Below are 17,180 nucleotides of genomic sequence, written 5' to 3' on the forward strand. Positions count from 1 at the left end.
ATATATATATATATATATATATATATATATATATATATATTTGTTTTTTTGGTGAGGAATTCTAGCCCTGAGCTAACATCCATGGCCAATCCTCTTCTTTTTGCTAGGGAACATTGTCCCTGGGCTAACATCGATGCCCAACTTCTAGAGGAAGGGCAAGGATGGGCATCTTCTAGAGGGCATGGGCAAGGATGGGCATCTTCTACTTTATATATGGCATGCCTGTCACAGCATGGCTTGATCAGCAACGCGTAGGTCTGCACCCTGGATCCAAATCCACAAACCCCGGGCCACCAAAGTGGAGCACATGAACTTAACCACTATGCCACCAGGTCGGCCCCTTGCCTGATGTATTTGACACTTTGTTGTTGAGCACATACATGTTAAGGATTTTTATCTTTCTTAGAGAATTGACCTCTTTATCATTATGAATGCCCCCTCTTTAACCTTGATAACTTTCCTTACTTTGAAGTCTGCTCTGTTTGAAAATAATACAGCTACTCCTGTTTTCTTTTGATTAGTGTTAGCATGGTATATCTTTTTCCATCCATGTACATTTTGGGGGAGGAGTTTTACTTTTATTTTTAATGTAGTTTGTTCCCAGATTTTTTATTGTGGTAAAATACACATATAAAATTTATCATTTTAACCATTTTTAAGTGTACCATTCAGTGGTATTAAATAAATATATTCATAGTGTTGTGTAATCATCACAATCACCTATCCCCCTATCTTAATCTTGTAAAACTGAAACTCTATACCCATTAAACAATAACTTTCTATTCCTCCCTCCCCCTAGCCTCTGGCAACCACCATTCTGTTTTCTGTCTCTATGATTTTGACTATTCTAAGTACCTCATATGAGTGATATCATACAGTATTTATCCTTTTGTGACTGGCTTATTTCACTTGCATAATGCCCTCAAGGTTCATCCATTTTGTAGCGTATGTGAGAATTTCCTTCCTTTTTATGGCTGAATAATCTTCTATTTTATGTATATATCACATTTGCTTATCCATTCATCTCTCGATGAACACTTGGGTTGATTCCACATTTTAGCTTTTGTGAATAATGCTGCTATAAACGTGGGTGTTGAGATATTTCTTCGAGACCCTCCTTTCACTTTTTTTTTTTCCGTATATACCCAGAAGTGGAATTGCTGGGTCATGTGGTAATTCTGTTTTTAATTTTTGAGGAACTGCCACGCTCTTTTCCATAGTGGCTATACCATTTCACATCCCCACCAACAGTTTACAAGGATTCCAATTTCTACACATCCTTATCAACAGTTGTTATTTTGTGTGTTAGTGTGTGTTTATAATTGCCATCATAATGTGTATGAGGTGCTCTCTCATTGTAGTTTTAAGTTGCATTCTCCTGATCAGTGACGTTGAGCATCTTTTTGTGTGCTTATTGGCCATTTGTGTATCTTCTTTGGAGAAATGTCTATTCAAGTCCTTTGCCCATTTTTTAGTTGGAGGTTTGGGATTTTTGTTGTTGTTGAGTTTTACTAGTTTTCTATATGTTCTGGATATTAATCTCTATATGTTCTGGATATTAATCCCTTATCAGATATATGATTTGGAAATATTTTTTCCCATTCTGTGGGTTGCCTTTTACTCTGTTGATAGTGTCTTTTGATGTACAAAATTTTTCATTTTCAGGAAGTCCAATTTGTCTATTTTTTCTTTTGTTGCCTGTGCCTTTGGTGTCATATCCAAGAAATCGTAGCCAGACCCAGTATCACCAACCTTTTGCCCTATGTTTTTTTCCTAAGAGTTTTATAGTTTTAAGTCTTACATGTAGGTCTTTGGTCCATTTTGAGTTAATTTTTGTGTATGGTGTTAAGTAAGGGTCCAACTTCATTCTTTTGCATGTGGATATCCAATATTCCCAGCACCATTTGTTGAAAAGACTGTCCTTTCCCCATTGAATGATCTTCTCATTCTTGTCAAAAATCATTTTACCATATATGTGAGGGTTTATTTCTGGGATTTCTATTCTATTTCATTGATCTGTGTGTTTTTCTTTATGCCAGTACCACACTGGTTTGATTACTGTAGCTTTGTAATAAGTTTTGTAATCAGGAAGTGTGAGTCCTCCAGCTCTGCTCTTCTTTTTCAAGATTGTTTTGGGTATTTGGGGTCCCTTGAGATTCCATATGTATTTTAGGATGGGTTTTCCTATTTCTGTAAAAAACGTCTTTGGGATTTTCATAGAGATTGCATTGAATCTGTAGATTGCTCTGGTTAGTACTGACATCTCTACAGTATTAGGTCTTCCAATCCATGAACATGGGATTCCCATTTAGTTTTATCTTTAATTTCTTTCAGCAATGTTTTGTAGTTTTTACTGTATAAGTCTTTCACTTCTTTTGTTAATTCTTAAGTATTTTATTCTTTTTGATGCTATTGTACATGGAATTGTTTTTGTAATTTCCTTTTCAAATTGTTAACTGTTAGTGTATAGAAATGCAGTGGTTTTTTGTGTGTTGATTTTGTACACTGCTGCTCTGCTGAATTCATTGATTAGCTCTAACACCTTTTTTTGTGGACGCTTTAGGGTTTTCTGCATATAAGATCATATCACTTGTGAATAGAGACAATTTTACTTTTTCCTTTCCAATTGGAATGTTTTTTAAAAATTTTTCTTCCCTAATTTCTCTGGCTAGAACTTCCAATACTATCCTGAATAGAAGTGGCAAAAGTGGGCATCCTTGTCTTGTTCCTGATCTTAGAGGAAAAGTTTTCAGTCTTTACCATTGAGTATGATGTTTGCTGTGGGTTTTTCATATATGACTTTTATTATGTTGAGGTAGTTTCCTACTATTTATAATTTGCTGAGTGTTTTTTTTATCATGAATGGGTATTGAATTTTTTCAGATGCTTTTTCTGGATCAATTGAGATGATCATGTTTTTTTTTTTTTGCCTTTATTCTGTTAATGTGGGGTACTGTGTTGATCGATTTTTGTATTTTGAACCATCCTTGCATTCCACTTGGTAATGGCATATAATGATTTTAATATGCTGCTGAATTTGGTTTTAATATGCTGCTGAATTTTATTGAGAATTTTTGCATCATTGTTTGTTAGGGATATTGGTCTCTAGTTTTCTTGCAGCATCTTTTTCTAGCTTTGGTATCAGGGTAATGCTGGCCTCACAGAATGAGTTAGGAAGTGTTTGGTCCTCTTCAATTTTTCAGAAAAGTTTGAGAAGGATTGGTATTAGCTCATCTTTAAATGTTTGGTAGAATGAACCAGTGAAGCTATCAGGTCCAGGACTTTTATTTGTTGGGATGTTTTTGATTACTGATCCGATCTCCTTACTAATTATAGGTCTATTCAGATTGTCTATTAGTTTTGTCATTTCGTCTTGGTAAGTTTTGTGTTTTTAGGAGTTTGTCCATTTTATCTTGGTTATCCAATTTGTTGGCGTACAGTTGTTCCTAGTACTCTCATGATTTTTTTTTATTTCAGCAGAATCAGTAGTAATGTCCTTGTTTTCATTTCTGATTTTAGTAACTTGTGTCTTCTCTCTTTTTTTCTTAGTCCATCTAGGTAAAGGTTTGTCAATTTTGTTCATCTTTTCAAAAAAACACCTTTTGGTTTCATTTTCTCTGTTATTTTTCTATTTTCTATTTTGTTTATTTCTGCTCTAATCTTTATTATTTACTTCTTCCTGCTAGGTTTGGGTTTACTTTGTTCTTCTTTTTCTCGTTCCTTAAGTTGTAAAGTTAGGTTGTTGATTTGGGATCTTTTTTGTTTTTTAATGTAAACATTATACCTATAATGGTAATTGCTTGCATATCTTCATTGGCTCTTTATTGTCTTTAGTAGTCACACCTACCACCTATGAAGGGCACAGGATACTCCAGCGTTTTCTTCTCCTGTGGGAAGAAAACAATAGATTGTCTACATTTAACTTTTTTTTTTTTTTTGGTGAGGAAGATTAGCCCTGAGCTAACATCTGTTGCCAATCCTCCTCTTTTTGCTGAGGAAGATTGGCCCCAGGTTAACATCCGTGCCCATCTTCCTCTACTTTATATGTGGGATGCCTGCCACAGCATGGCTTGATAAGTGGTGCATAGGTCTGTACCTGGGATCCAAACTTGCAAACCCCGGGCTGCTAAAGTGGAGCACATGAACTTAACCACTATGCCACCAGGCCAGCCCCTATATTTAACTTTCAACTGGAGGAAAAAGAGATAAATTACATTTATCATTATTGTGTAGATTAGGAGGATGTATATATTATTTATTAAAAAATAAATACATTGGGAGTGCTCAAAACTTTATTGCTAGGTGGTGATGAAGTATTTTGGAGACCATTAAACTATAGGAATAAGTCCAGAATTACTCCATAATGTTTTCCTGAATACCTTTGCAGCTCTTTATCTTCTCATAGCCCTAAGCCCTGTTCTCATGTTATACTGCTATGTGTTTGTCATGCCTCTTTGACTTTGCTTATGTGATGGTGCCACATTAAAGATCTACTATTCAGTGAAGCCCAACCTAAGCATACAAAATAGAACCATATTTTCTACAATTATTTAACATTGATTATAAATGATTCTAGCATAGCTTTAATAATACCTTATTACAGAATAAATGTTCATAAATATGATTTGTCTCCTTACTAGGATTTAAGCTCCTTCCAGAGGAAAAAAAGATTGATTTAGTTTAATATTACTGGCAAGCTAGGACAGTTTCAGACACAGGGTAGGAACTTTAATTTTTTTTGTTTAAATTAATAAGTTAATGCATTGTTTGGATTTTCCTATCATGATATCACTTCATCCCACAAAGTAAAATACAAAACAAAGTACAGAATAGGCAACCTATATAATATTTATGGTAAACTCTCAAAATAAACATGTTAAGAATTATTTCCCACATACCTTTTTCATGTCACCCAATACTGATCTCTTTGGCTTGAGTAGAAATGTGCTGGTCAGGGGTCTGTGTCATTCAAGGACGTGACTGTGGACTTCACCCAGGATGAGTGGCTATAACTGACCAGTATGCAGAGGACTCTGTACCGGGACATGATGCTGGAGAACTACAGCCACTTGATCTCAGTAGGTGAGGAGTTTTCCCTGTGTAATGCCTCATAGCATGCATTTCGTTTCTTCTTTCTTAGCTGCCAAAATTTATGGGCCTTTGGTGGAGTTTAATGATATTTGTGTGTACATCTCATGGGTCAAAGATGATTGTTCCCATTAGGCACAGAAAGAATGTTTGTGTTCTCACTTCCCTAATGAATAGTTCAAATGGGCACCTTTATCATGTGTCTCCTGAAGCTGTACCTTCCTCGTTCTTCAGGAGTCCTGATGTCCAAGTGGCTTGTCAGAAGTCTCACCCCATATCTCACTCAGAGAGTATCGCATCACCAAACCAGAGGTGATCTTCAAGTTGGAGCAAGGAGAAGAGCCGTTGCCATTAGAGAGAGAATTCCCAGACCTGAGTGATCCAGGTGAGTTAGTCATTACCAGGCAAAAAAAAAGCCAGTGGAAATCAGATCCCAGATGTGTTGGTTCTGAGGTTAGGACCTTTGGTTTGTTTCTCAATAATTCCATTTAGGGCCCTCAGACCTTTGGAAGTAACTGAACAGCGAGCCAGCATGCCCCAGATAACCTGAATGGCCCTTCCATTCATCATTCTTGAATACAAATGGTTTCCTTTTCTGCCTAACTTTTAGGGAAGTTGACCATTCTCGTACCCAGTATTGAACCCCTGCCTGCCTCATCTTAAACCTTTGTTTTTGGTTCTCTTTCTCTAGTATTCATTTTTCCCTCCGTTTTAATGGACTATTTTCTTTTTATTTTCCTCCCAGGCACTAATTAATTAATTAATTCTGCAGATATTCCTCCTATGTGCCACTCTTGTTCTTGGTGTTGGGAATATGCCGGTGAACCCAGCAATGTCCCTGAGGTCTTAGAGCTTACAAGCTAGCAGGAGGAGATAGGCATAAATAAATAAATATACGTGTCAAGTGGTGACAAGAATGAGGAAGAGAATTAAAGCAGGCTAACAGGAGAGAGACAGTGGGATGTGCTCTTTTAAATGGTGGTCGGAGAATGCCTTTTTGATGAGGTCAGTATTAGAGCAGATAGTTGAATGAAGTGAGGAAGTGAGACATGTGGATTCTGGGGGTTCCAAGCAAAAGGAACAGCCAGGCCAAGTTCTGTGGCAGGATTTTGTTGGAAGTGCTCTGGGAATAGCAGAGAGGCCAGTGTGGGAGGGAAGCAGGAAAGTATCTGAGAGGCATGCTGGTAGGAAATGACATCAGAGAGGAAGACAGAGGCCAAGTGATATTTTACAGGACATGGTAAGGGCTTTGACTTCATTTTTGGTGTGATAGGTAGCAATTAATGGATTTCCACAAAAGAATATGTTTTAAAAGAATTTCTCTGACTACTGTACAGAGAATATTGGAAACGGCAGAGGTGGTGGACGACAGTAGAAACAGAAAGGCAATGTGAAATGTTGGTTTCTCCAACATACCACCAAAATCACCATTTGATAGGCAAATTTGAATGTATTGCTTGTCCTGACAGTCTTAGTAGCATCTTGGAGGGGAGTGAACAAAGTTGGGTTATTTATGAGATTTGAGGGTATGGTTTAAGTTATATTTTTTAATGGAGGGGTTTGAGTACCACTGGATACTTAAACTTAATAGTTTAAGATTTATGGACAGAACAAGGACTGAAGGGTCTTGGAGAATGAACAGTTTAGTATCTATTGGAAAATTGAGGGGTTTGTTTAAAAGGGTTTTGGGGGAGCTTCTGAAATGAACAGTAAAATCATTTGCAACTTTTAGCTTCATGGGCAAGAGTTTCCTGGAATAATAAAGTCCTGTTGACAAAGACTGTAGAATAGCAGTCAAGTTAATGTAGCTGTAAGCAGTGTGGGTGTTGATGGTTTCAGCTCTCAACAGTGAAGAGATATTTGCAGTGGCTCAGATGAGAAATGATGGAGGCTTAGACTTCTGAGGTGGTAGAGGTGATGAAATGTGGCTACATGTTTTGAGAGTATATCCAGTAGGATTTGCTTTTGGAGTGGGTGTGGAGTGTGAGAGAAAGAGAGAAGGCAAGGACAACCTCAGTACTTAGTCTGAGCTATGTGATGATGGAGGTGGGAGGTATTTACTGAGATGGGAAAATTGGGCAGGAGCAGTTTGGGGAAAATTTTTTAAGAAGTTACTTTTAGAAGTTTCAGTGATTTGAGATGATGATTAATTATTCAAATTTAGGCATTTATGAGGCACTTGGACATTTAAATCTGGAGTTGGAGAGAAGACAGGAGTGCAGGCGAAATTTGAAAGTCGTGAGGTAAAAGATGGTGTGCAGTCATGACAGTGCCTTGGGGGAATGGATGTAGCTAGATAAGAAAAGAGGCTGAAACCCAGGGCCTTACAACACTTAGAAGTCATGTGTGTAAGATAGAAGGAAACCAAAAGAGTATATCCTGGAGGCCAAGAAAGGTACTTTTCAAGAAGGAAACAATGAATTTCTGATTTGAAAATGGAAATGCAAAGTCAGCATTTTCCCCCTCTCTTCCTGTAAACCATCTAAAACCAACTAGGAGATTGAGAAATGAGTTGCAGACTTGTATTTTCTACAAATCTGAGAAATAGCTAAACTTGCAACTATGACATAAGTGGAAGAACTGTTGAAAGCAATTAAAAATAAAGCTGTGTACATGCACCTGGAACCAGAGAGGGACTTCCAGGGCTGCTGACCTCAGCAGGAAATGTGAGGTGCATAACCCTTATCAAAACATCGGGAAGGGACTGAACAAGATTGTGGCAGGAACTTCCTTATTACCCGCTTTGGTTCTAAGAAGCAGAAGAGGGGGGTTCAGGGTGGAATCACACACATAAGCCTTAGCTGCATAAAGAATTTGTTTTTGTAGCAGTTTGGGGATAAAAGAGACTTTGAATGTGAAAATGCCCAGGGATTTTCTGGGAGAAATAGAAGCTATTTAAATTCAATCTAAAGTCCTTGGTCCTAAGCAGCCAGTGCAGGATGCACAGAAGTTTTCATAAGAAAAAAAATAGAGAGAGAAAGAGAAAAAAAGAAAAGTCAAAAAGAAGTAGTAAGTGAAGAACACTCACCTGCAAAATATTTTCATAGAAGAGATAAATATTATGACCAAGTATTTCACTATGAATATTTCATAGCTTAATGAAGCAATTGCCTTTATGATGCAAAAGTGCACAGGAGCTGTAATAACTTAGGTGAGAGATGGAAGAGATCATAGGATGGGAGATTATCTGTAAGCTTCCAATGCTCAGAAATGGATTGGAATAAAAAACATCCTAACAATAAAATGTGTGAAATTGGAAGGAACACAAGGATGCTGAAAACACAGTAAGGGACCTGTAAGAGGGAAATAGAGAAAGTGAGCAAATGAACTGGAAATTGATAAGTTAAAGAGGATTATATGTAGAAGACTGAAAAAAGAGTTTCCACATATACACAATTCAGTCCCCAAAGTAGGAACCCCAAATTAATTGACTAGAACAAATATTTAAAGATATATTTCAAGAAAAACTTCCTGATATAAAATAAGACTGAAGGGCTGGCTCCATGGCCTAGTGGTTAAGTTTGGCGTGCTGCACTTCGGTGGCCCGGGTTTGGTTCCCCGGGGTGCAGACCTACACCACTCGGTGGCGGCAATGCTGTGGCAGCAACCCATATACAAAATAGAGGGAGATTGGGACAGATGTTAGCTCAGGGCGAATCTTCCTGAGCAGAAAAAAAAAGAAGACTAGAATCTATATGAAAAGGAAAGAGTAACTTATGGGAAAGTAACTCACAGTGGTCACCACCATGATTTATCCTAGGGAAGTTACTAGATTTTTAAAGAAAGATTCTTTTTGGTCTGCCAAGCCAAAGAATTAAGTCATTTATTAAAACTTTATTGAGGAATAATTGACAAATGTAGTTGTATATATTTAAATTGTACAACCTGATGAGTTGATGTACATATATGTTGTAGAATGATTAGCAACATCAAGATAATTAACACACTCATCACTTTACATAGTTAACATAGGTAATTTTTTGTGTGTGGTGAGGATGTTTAAGATCTACTCTGAACAACTTTCAAGTATACAATCATATTATTAACTATAGTCACCATGCTGTACATTAGATCCTCAGAATTTGAATTAAGTCATTTTTAAAAGAGAGAAAAAAATCAAGCTGATCTCAGACATTCATAATAACATTCTGCTGAAAGCAGTGGGGAAAGAATTACAACATCCTTAAAGACTAAAAGTAAATTTCAGTAATTTTATATGTAGACAAAATGTCATTCAGTCACAGTAACAGCAATAAAATAAGTTTGAATATGCAAGAATGCAGGGAAATATTCGTGAATAATCATGAATTCTTCTTAAAGAATCTACTAGTAAATGAACTTCAAGCCAGAAATGGTAAAATATAATATAGCAGAAGGCTATTTTTGAGTACTGGTTTGTTTAACTGAGAACTAAGCCTAACAGTGGAGACTGAATATCAGAACAGAATTAAAACATAAATAACTTCAGATTTTAGCATTATTAGATATAAAATTTTAAATTTGTTTGGAGGAACAAAGTCTCAAAATAACCAAAGTACTTTTGAAGGCTAAGAAAAACTAGGTTGGGGAGCTTGTCCTCTCATATGTCAATGCTAGTTGCATGGCTGTAGTAATTAAGAGTGTGATATTGGTGTAAAAATAAATGGACAGAAATAAGATCCCAGAACCAGCTCCACACATATTGAAATCAGACGTGTGAGAGAAGAGCCAAAGGGGAGATTATTCAATAAGTGATGTTGAGAAAATTATTTAGCCATATGGGGGAAAACATTTCTGTCGTTTACTATTATACAAAAATCAATTTAAAAGGAAAATATATAAAACCTTTAGAAGAAAGTGTAGTGGAATATGTTTACAACTCTATAAAAATAGGGGAATATATGTGTGCTCTTGGTGATTATTCAATAAGTGATGTTGAGAAAATTATTTAGCCATATGGGGGAAAACATTTCTGTCGTTTACTATTATACAAAAATCAATTTAAAAGGAAAATATATAAAACCTTTAGAAGAAAGTGTAGTGGAATATGTTTACAACTCTATAAAAATAGGGGAATATATGTGTGCTCTTGGTGTATATATATATATATATCATCATGTATGTACAGTCCTTAGGAAAGGATTTCCCAAACAGCATGCAAATACTGTTTCTAGAAGAAAAATATAGATTAATTATATTAAGAACATTCACTCATCACAAAGCACGATAAAAAATTCAAAAGACATGGTATAAAGTGAGAGAAGTTATTTATAATACATATAACCAGCAAAGGCTTAATATCTAAAATGTATTCATGGCTTTTTTTTCAAGTAGAAATTGAAATAAAGTATTTTACATTAGTCATTTTACTGAGTTTCTGCTTCCTTGCACTAGAATGTAAACTTCACGAGAACAGAGTTTTTTTCATGTCTCTGTTTCCACTGTCTAGGATAGTGCCAACTATCCTTTTAGCATTCAATAAAAGTTTGTTGAATAATGAACTCCTACAAATTAATTTTAAAAAGTCAAACAACCCAATGGAAAAATGGACAAAAGACTTAGGTGAAAAGGAGACACAAATAGGAAAAAAAACACAAATAATAAATGACAATATCTACAATTTATGGTAATCAGAGAAATAAAAAGTATGACACTGAAATAGCATTTTATAGCTTCAAATTTGGCAAAAATTAAGCAGTTTTGATCACATGATCACTCTTTCTTCTGGGAAGATTCATCAAGACTAGCTCTTCCCATGTTCCTTCTCTGTAATACTCCCCCAGTGCCTCCTCCATTGCTAAGAGTTAAGCTTTTTGCTTTACCTGATGCTTGAAAAACTCCTGCTTCTTCTATCTCAGTCTCATCGGCACTCTACTTTCCATTTTACCTGAGGTGTTCCAGTCCTTTCATTGCCAATATGGCAAAAACCCCAAAATCATTTCTTCCAAATTGTACATCTTCTCACATTCCTTATTTCCACTTAATTAGGCTCTACCATTTTTCTTGTCCCATATATGACAACCATGAAAATTCCTGTAATACTGATCTCTCCATAGTTCCTCTTATTTTTTATTTTCCTTTGAAAACTGTCTTCTACAGCTTTTATTCTTACCTTCCAGTGACCTCACTCAAAACCAGATCCTTATTCTCTGATGCTTTATTTCATTCCTAATTGTAAGTATATATTTTTAAACGTAAAACATCCATTTTGTCTTGTTGCTAGCCTTATATAAACCTTGGGTTGCCCTCTATTACTTAAGGCACCTCTTCTTAACACGATAGGTCCATATTCATCTCTTTTTTGTTGATGTCACTCAAAAACTCATGATAAGTTCCATTTGACCCAGCCGCCTAAATGTTACTCATACATCTTCCCCACATCTGCACCTCTTCTTGAGGTTTGCCTCCAGATCCTTAAGAAAGGGCTTACAACTATACCTGCCATATAATTAATGCTTGTTTTACTTATTTTTACACATATTTGATGTGTTAGCTAAAGATTTTACCTCTGTTTTGAAGTGCTTCTTAATTATTCTAACCAACAGTAATCTCTCCCTTCTTAGAATTCCCATTCCAATTTCTTAGTGGCTAAGCCACAAGAAACTCAGACTTGATCATATACTGTGACACCTGAGAGCATCTGGTGTTGCCTAAGGCTTTTGTCCCCATCTGAAAGGTCTCATTTTTTTACTCGTCCTTACTTTGATGTGTAATATATAATATGTTTATCTGTTAATACTGATAGATATGTTTATCTATTCAGAAAGCATTTCCTGCATACATAGGCCTACATCACATTCCTATAGGTTCTGATTCATAGAGTATATAGACTGACATGGGGCCATGATAATCTATACCCTGTTTCGAAGAAAAATTTCCAGGTAATTCTGATGCATACTGCTTGTTGAGGGCCACCAACTGTGTATCTACTCAGAGGGATTCAAACGCAAGTGGGGATACATTAAAACTTGTTAAAAGCATAGATTGTAGTTGGGAGAGGCAAAGAAAATTGTGTGATAGAGTTTGAAATTCAGTGTTATCAAGTGCTATTTGGATAAAGTTATTGCTTTAAAAAATGTGTCAATGAAAAGTATAGGTTGTGACTACTTTCAACGTTCAAAATAATGGAGTTTAAGAGGGATGACTTGAAAAAAGTATGTGTGTGTATGAGAGAGAGGGAGGGAGGGTAGAGAGAAACATACATTTCCTGGAGGACATCTGAGTTTTTAGTAGAAACAAAGCTGAAAATTAGGCTAGATGAGTGTCAGAATCTGTATCAGACTTGTGAATTGTGATTGGGAATGGATCTTTAAAAAAATGTTTATTGTGTATTTTTGTAAGAATATCTTGAACAATGAATATAAATCTTATTTTGTCAATTGCCATAGAGATAGTGGGCTATTTCTATATAGATGTAGATAACCCGTTTTATCTCATACCTAAGACTTCCTGTGATATTTCTCCTGAACATCCACGTATACTAATATGTGTCACTCTACTTCCTGTCATAGCTTTTGTTGGGTTCACCCAATTATCTGTCAGTGTTTCTATCATGCTTTTTCCTTGGTTCACTGTTCCTTGTGTTTGTTTCCCTTTCTCTTTTTAGTTCTGAAGGTCTTATTTTTAAAATAGCAAATATGTGTGTGTTCATTGTAGTTTTACTCTCCCTTTTCCACTATAGTAGGTGTTGTTGTTTTTTTTCTGGTCCAAGGAAAAATATATACTTGGGATTTCATCCTGGGAGCTTAGGCCTGAAAATTGAGAATCAGTGATATAATAAATTATACTTATATAGGAAATGTGTTAACATTTTTACAGTATACTTAATTTTTCTTATTTGTGACCTTATAAACAGAAGCCAGGAAAACCAAGATAAACATTTGTGGCAAGTTTCACTCATCAGCAAAAAAACACTGACTAAGAAGAGAGATAATGTTTTCAGAAAAACACCCTGTCACTATGCCTCATGTGGAATGATTTGAAAGATGTTTTAGAATCAATTTGTAGTGATAAGAAGAACTTGTTCTCATTCAAGTAAGAACGCTGATAAAATTAATGCATGTGGGAATTTTCTTCTTATAATAGTCAAGAAAATACTCATACTGGAACAAAATCTGATGAATATAACCAAGATGGGAAATCCCTGAATCATAATGAGGACCTTATTGAGCAACAGAAAATTCAAACTTTGGGACCACCTTTTGAAGATAATGAATGTGAAGAAGCCTTGCTTAAGAAGCAGCCATCATTATACCTAAGAAGGTTCAAACAGAAGAGAAATTCTGTGATTATAAGGAACATGGGGAAAATATCAGTGACAGGTCAATACTCAAAGCCCATCAGGAAACTCACACAAGGAAGAATCACTCCAAACTTGAGTGTGAGAAGTCAACCTTCTTTAAACATCAGAAAGTTAACATGGAGGAGAAAACTCATGAATCTAATGAAAATGAGAATAATTTCAGCAAGAAGTCCCATCTCACTCAACCTCATAAAACTTAGACAGGAGAGAAAACCTTTGAATGTAGTCATTGCAAGGATTCTTTTTACAGGGAGTCCCACCTCACTCAACATCAGAAGACACACACGAGAGAGAAACCATGTGAAAGTAACAAATGTGGGACAACCTTCCAGGAATCACAACCCACTGACCTGCAGAGAACTCACACAGGAGAGAAACCCAATGAATGTGATGAAATCCCTGTGAAGTCAACCCTTACTGATCACCAGAGAACATAGAAAAGAGGATTTATGTATGTAATGAGTGCAAGAAAGCTTTTTGTCATAGCTCAGCCCTAAAAGTCTATCAGAGAATTCACACAGAAGAGAAGCCTTATCAATGTAACAAGTGTGGGAAATCCTTCTATGCAAAATCAAACTTCAGTCATCTTCAGAGAACTCACACAGGGGAGAAACCATATGAATGTAGAGATTGTGTGAAATCCTTCTGTGTGAAATCAAACCTAACTAAACATCAGAAAACACATACAGGGGAGAAACCTTTCAAATGTAATGAATGTGGGAAAACTTTCTTACGAAAGTCACAATTTGCTGACCATCAGAGAACACACACAGGGGAGAAATCCTATGAATGTAACGAATGTGGAAAATCCTTCTACTATAAGTCAGCTCTACATGTACTTCAAGGGAAGTATACAGAAGAGAAACCTTATAAATGTACTGAGTGTGGGAAATCCTTCTGCTATAAGTCAGCCCTAATTATACATCAGTTATCTCATACAGGGAAGAAACCCTATGATTGTAATGAATGTGAAAAAAACCTTCTGTGTGAAGTCAAATCTCACTAAACATCAGAAAATTCACACAGGTTTGAAACCCTATGAATGTAATGAGTGTGGCAGATCCTTCTTTATGAATTCAGTCCTCATTGTACATCAAAGAATTCACACGAAGGAGAAACCCTACAGATGCAATGAATGTGAGAAGTCCTACAAAAAGTCAGCCCTCACTAAACATCAGAAAATTCACACAGGGGAGAAACCACATGAATGTAATGAATGTGAGAAAGGCTTTTATATGAAATCAACCTTAATTATACACCAGAGAACTCACACTGGAGAGAAACCCTTTAAATGTAATGATGTGAAAAGTCACTCTATGTGAAGTCACTTCTCAGTATTCATCAGAGAAATCACATGGGAAAGAAACCCCATGAATGTAATGAATGTGGGAAAGCCTTTTCTATGAAGTCAAACCTCACTGATCATCAGAGAACACATTCAGAAGAGAAACCCTGTGAATGTAATGAATGTCAGAAGACCTTTTGCCGTAAGTCAACCTTAACTGTACACCAGAGAAATTATACAGGGGAGAAACCCTATAAATGTAATGAATGTGGGAAATCCTTCTATATAAAGTCAGTCCTGAGTCAACACCAGAGAATACACGCAGGAGAGAAACCTTATGAATGTAAAGAATGTGGCAAAACCTTCTTCCAGAATTCACACCTCACTAAGCATCCGTGAAACACACAGGGTAGAAACCTTATGAATGTAAGGACTGTGGAAAAACCTTCCAGAAGTCACACTTCATTGAACATCAGAGAACACACACAGGGAAGAACTCCTTTGAATGTAATTAATGTGGGAAAACTTTTTATGTGAAATCAAACCTCATCAGTCATCAGAGAACTCACATAGGGGAGAAGACTTATGAATGTAAGAGATGTGGGAAATCCTTCTGGATGAAGTCAACCTTCACGGTACATCAGTGAACACACAGGGGAGAAACCCTATGAATGTAATGAATGTGGGAAATCCTTCTGCAAGAAGTCAACTCTCACCAAACACCAGGTAATGCACACAAGAGAGAGACCGTAAGTTGCAACAAATGTGGAAAATTCTCCTGTGTGAAGTCAAATTTTGTCACACCATAGAGAACTCACAGGAGAAACCTTATGAATGTAATAACGTGGAGACTTCCTTCTGTGTAAATTCAGTCTTTAGTTGGCATCAGAAAACACACATGGGGTAGGGTTTGGAGGGCTCTCTGTGATTGAATTGAATACTGGAAAACTTGCTTGTCATACTTTAGTATCAGGGAACTCATATGGAGAGAGATCTCTGAGAACATCCTGTATATTAGTATCCACCTACTAATCAAAGATATACTTCAGAGAAATCACAGAGCAAAACACAAAGAATGCAACAAAAATAGAAAAGCATTTACAAAGTCACAACTTATTGAACATCAAGTAATTGATACTGGAGTGAAAACATGCAAATTTTTATATGCATGAAAGCTTTCAAGAAAAAAGTCAAACTTTATAAGAAAAGAATAACAGAGGGGAAATCTATCAATTTAGGAAATGTGGACACATTTTTTTCTCTAGAAATAATATAATACTAGAAGTCATGATTCTGATATGGTATATTTTGAAAATGTGACATAAGATATATCTAACGCTAATGATACTCATTGTTGGAATATGAAGCCTTTAGAAACACCAGTTGCAAGTAGCAAGCTGATAGCATTAGACACTTGAAGTGTGCTTAAGGTAAGCCAGGCTTAGGTGTGTTAGTATGCAGCATACACATGTTGTGTATGTTTGATTCACATAGTGGATATCAAAATAGTTGTCAGTAGGAAATATCCCTCCATAGCTTAATAAGTATCATGAGCCACACTAAATGCCACCAGTGTTTCTTATATTTTGATAGTACAATATACATTGTAAGTGACATGTTTGACAAATTTGAAGTACCATACTGCAACATGTTATTGAGAAAAGCAAAATACAGAAAACTATATATAGCATGCTACATTTTGTGTAAGAGAGGAAAGAAGTATATAATGTGTGTGTGTGTATATATATATATATACACACACACATAATTGCTTATTTTTGCAAAAGAAACATTAGAAGGATAAACTACAAACTAATAAAAATGAATACCTCTGGAGGCAAGAGTGAACAGGGTGGTGGAGATAGGGATGGAAACAGGTTTCTTTGATTATACCTTTTTATGAAATTTGGACTTTTGAACAAATGCAAATGATTTACATATTCAAATATAAAAAATAAAAGTAGATTATGAAATTGAAAACAGGGACAAATCAATTAAATTTTACATCAAATTGGTAACAATCACACAGAGAAAATAATTCTTTCAAGAAACTTCTGAACATGGTATTATGACTATACCTCATTAATGGGATGTGTTTAAGGACAGAAAGACCTGAAAAAAATTACAAACATCACTCATTAATTTTCTTGTTAATAATATTGGTGTTATTTTGAATCTATTTTGTGTGTATTGTAGATAAAGCAAAAAGAAATTGTTAAAGTTACTAGGAACCAAAATAACCAATTTAAGAGAAGAGACAACCATAAAAATCAAAGAATTTACATAAAACTTCCTATAATTATAAATATGAACTTAAAATATTGCTCATTATTTTTTAAAAATTTTCTGTTTCCTAGCTCTGTCCACTGAGAGGGCCTAGAAGCAATGGTACCCCCATGGTGATGTACAAATTCAGTCCCCAACATTGCCCACTATGAGGAACCAGAACTCCTTGGAGAAATAGCTCATTCTGGGTATGGACCTTGAAGTGTCCAAGGTGAGCCTGGGACCTCTTGTGTCAAGAAC

The 17,180-nt window shown here is 35.8% G+C and overlaps 1 protein-coding gene and 1 pseudogene across 1 annotated transcript in view; one reads left to right on the forward strand and one right to left on the reverse strand.

The window, feature by feature from the left end:
* Positions 1–17,180, reverse strand: part of ZNF12 (zinc finger protein 12) — a 66,447-nt gene that overhangs the window by 21,943 nt on the left and 27,324 nt on the right. The gene's annotated exons all lie outside the window — the stretch shown is intronic.
* Positions 11,911–15,674, forward strand: LOC131422885 (zinc finger protein 883-like; annotated as a pseudogene).

This window comes from Diceros bicornis, chromosome 26 (genome assembly GCF_020826845.1).
Source record: "Diceros bicornis minor isolate mBicDic1 chromosome 26, mDicBic1.mat.cur, whole genome shotgun sequence".
In the NCBI taxonomy this organism is placed as follows: domain Eukaryota; kingdom Metazoa; phylum Chordata; class Mammalia; order Perissodactyla; family Rhinocerotidae; genus Diceros; species Diceros bicornis.